This window comes from Cyprinodon variegatus, unplaced genomic scaffold (genome assembly GCF_000732505.1).
Source record: "Cyprinodon variegatus isolate N-32 unplaced genomic scaffold, C_variegatus-1.0 Scaffold762, whole genome shotgun sequence".
Classification (NCBI taxonomy): Eukaryota; Metazoa; Chordata; class Actinopteri; order Cyprinodontiformes; family Cyprinodontidae; genus Cyprinodon; species Cyprinodon variegatus.
In genome coordinates, this window is record NW_015151215.1 from 110,154 (window position 1) to 113,866 (window position 3,713).

Below are 3,713 nucleotides of genomic sequence, written 5' to 3' on the forward strand. Positions count from 1 at the left end.
AGCTCAGAGAGGTAAATTGGGGCAAGGCCATTCAAGGCTTTAAAAGTAAATAAAAATAAGGCAAAAATAAGGCAAAGCGTGAGTCCGCAGCCTCTAGTGTTTGTTCTGCTCTCAACTTCTTCATTCTCTCTGCTTTCTTGGTTGATCAGTAGATGGAAACTTCAGACAAGGCAGGGCTCACCTTTCCGATATTTTTGTCTTCACTATATGTATATGTGATGTCTGTATTTCTCCTTTTATTTCCACACAGCTGCTTGTGATGTTATAAACCAGCATATGGGTCAGAAGGTCATATCACCTCCGTCAGAGGATCCAGAGGAGGACATGCTTACTCCTAAAGCTCCCAGCATTGGCTTCCCTCTCCCCAAACCACTGACAGCACCAGAGCCACAGGTAACGGTTACTCTAACTTTACAGATTGTCTCAACCAAACTGCTGCATCGGTGAAGTTGTTAAATTCTATCAGGAAGAGGAGGAGAAAAAACAGCCGCCAAAGTTTCAGCTGTCATCCCTCAGCCCTCAGGAGCGCATCGATTACAGTCATCTCATAGAGGAGCTCGGTGAGTCTCTCACCTTTGCTGGGGATCAAACATCAAAATATTTTTATACCATTTCATGCAGAATGATTATCTGACTAAATTATTAAAGACTTTTAGCAATAAATTCTCATTTAATAAATTAGAATATATGTAAAATAGAATTGACATTTTGAAAAACTTTACGGAGATATTCCATTCATTAAGCCATTTTTTCTGTATTAAAATTTTTTTTATATTCATCTCATTTGATATTTTATCTTAAAAATCCCATTTCAATGACTAAACTTTAAAAATGAACTGTTTAAAATAAACTGTTTAAAATGAAATAAAGAGTAGAAAACGTGAGTTTTATTTTATAAAATGCATTCTAAGTAAATGACTAAATGAACTACTTTACACACTATTCTGTTATTTAACATGACTATATATGCAGTAGAGATCAACCAACAAAGGTTTTTTAAAGGCTGATACTGATTATTTTGACACCAGTCTAACCGATCCCTGATATGTGATGCCAATATTTATGGGCCGATTCTTAGAGCCTATATTGTTTTGTTTTTCTATTGCATGATATAAATGACACTGATGACAAGCCTCAGTTTAAGCAAAAATAATTGAAAATAAATGTATTCATAAATCAGACAAAATGTTAACAATGGATAGCTAAGAGAAGGAGCAGCAATGGAATAGTTGCAACATGCAGGTGAAGATTCTCAGTCATCCAGGTCATAGTCATTCCAAAAAAGTTGAACAAACCACTGGACTTTGTTTTGCAAGTTTGAACACATTTCACTTCCCATCCAGGAAGTTTTTTCAATTCAAAATGTCTCGATTAGCGTTGAGTTCAAAGCTTTATAGAGTTACACAACAAAGCCTTTTATGGCTTAGAAAATATGCAAATTGAGCCAGCAGAACAGGTCCAACCCTTAGTAATGGGGTAACGTTGATACTGATACTGGCCTATGCCTCTAAAGGGGGGTTTGTTAGGCTCATTGTTGGCCTGGCTGACCAGTCGAGATGTTGGGTCCACTGGCGATGGGGGTTGAGATGATAGTGGGAAGGAATCAACTCTATTACTGCGTTGTAGGTTTTTGAGAGATGGAATCTGACACCACCCCCTCTGTTTAAGGTTGTTTTTTCTCTCTTAACATAAATGGCTTCCTTCATACCCCTTTCAAACCACCTGTCTCCTTTGTCCAAAATGTGAACATTATAATCCTCAATTTGTATTAGGATATTATTTCTGCTCAGTCTGGTTTTCTTTCCGTTTCTTCCTGTGATGCAGGAGGACGACTATGAATGGGGCAGCAGCTCAATCCTGGATGCTCTGCCCTCCATCACCTCTCAGCAGAGGAGGTTGGCCTTGGCTGCTATGCGCTGGAGAAAAGCTCTGCAGGGAGGCTCAGAACACGGCGTACGTACCGGATAAAAACAGAACGAGTTCATGGCTCATTAAGGCTGTCGCTACCAATGAGAAAAGCCTTTCCTCTGAACACCAGGGATCAGCCTTTATAGAGATTATTAGAAGAGTCTTGTAAATACCACAGATTAGGAAAGATCTGTATTTTCTACATTTATTTGTAACAACACTTTTAAACAAACTTTTAGTGTTTGGTTATATCTGCTCAGGGTCATTTAGTGTTTATTGATTTCAGCAATACTGTTTCTCTAGGGAGCTTTCAGTGGCTGGACTGTGATGCTGAACATCGACCAGAGCAGAGAGTCAGGCTTCAGGCGGTTACTGCAGTCTGGTGGAGCCAAGGTTTGTCCCTGCTTTTATTCTACAAGCCACATGCTGCCAAAACCCACAGCCCTGCACCAAACCAAGCTAAACGCCTCTATTGGTTTGGAAAGTTCTTTGAAAGCACATTTTGTAGCTAGCACAGTTTGTTACAGCAGCTCTGCAGGCAGGCAGGGCTTCTTCTGTCGCATCTCAACACGACAGAGCGTCTTTGATCTTAGTGAAAGTCCAGACAGCATAAAGGGATCTATGCAGGACTGTAAGGAGTGACAAAGACCAGAGATGGCAACAGTTTTCTTTTAAAAATCCAGCTAATAGCAGCTTTATTAAACTAAACTATAAGTTTTAGTTTAATGAACAGGTGGGTTTTCTCCATCCTTGAAGTTAAATGAATGTTGGAACGTTCGGACTAAACCTTAAAAATTGTGATATTTTAAAAATACATCATTAATGTTTTGTGGAATACTAAAATAATAGTAACATTTTGCAATTTATCTGAAGTGTTTTCCAGTTCTAGAGAAGTTTTAGAAAAGCAAATATAGGATGTTTTGATTTCTTTGTTTTACTACATTCTTATGGTCTTAATGCAAAAAGCGTCCCTTCATCAGCTTCCTTACATTGACCAATCTGTTTTTGTTTGTTCATCCATAAACACAGTCCTGCATTTAGTAAATGTTTTTTTTTTTATATATATTTTAAAGCTTACTTTAAATTAGCGTATCTAAACAGCAGATTTACTGCGTATATAAAGCCATTTAACACAACCAGTGAATCCAATTTCTACACTGAATTTGAAAGTTAATTCACTGTAACAAATAAAGGTGCTGCACAAGAACTAAGCAGAGAAAATAACATGTTGACAGTATAAGCAATAAAATAAATAGAAGGCAAAGAACGAACAAACCTTATGATTTTGCTCTTTGGAGTTAAAAAGCAGCTTAAAAATATATATATATCTTTCTTTTTAAAGAATTAAAATAATTTAAGGTTCAAGCAAACCTCACAGAAAGATGTACTAAAGTCTTGGGGCTTAAAAGCTCTGGTTCTCCAGGTCGTCAGCAGAGTTCCCAGGAAGAGAGATGCATAGATTCCAGTTAGATCGTATTTATAAATATGCTGTAGAGTTCAGTTTATCTCAGAAATTTAAGATATAACCAAGAACTGAAAACTGAAAAGTTGTCTTTCCACGGTGCAAAGTAAAACAACGTCATGTAAAATCTGAATTAATTGGCATCAACAAAGAATCCGAGAAACAAATTTCTTCTTATTTTGTAGAAATTAAATCATTATTTCCCTTTAAGTATTTCAGGACTTTCAGGTCTCTGAGGAACCTGCATCTTTTAAAATCTGTTCTCCCCCTCAGGTGCTGCCCATTGCTGTATAGAGAGACCACACACCTGTTTGCAGATTTCCCTCGTCTCAAACCTGGAGAC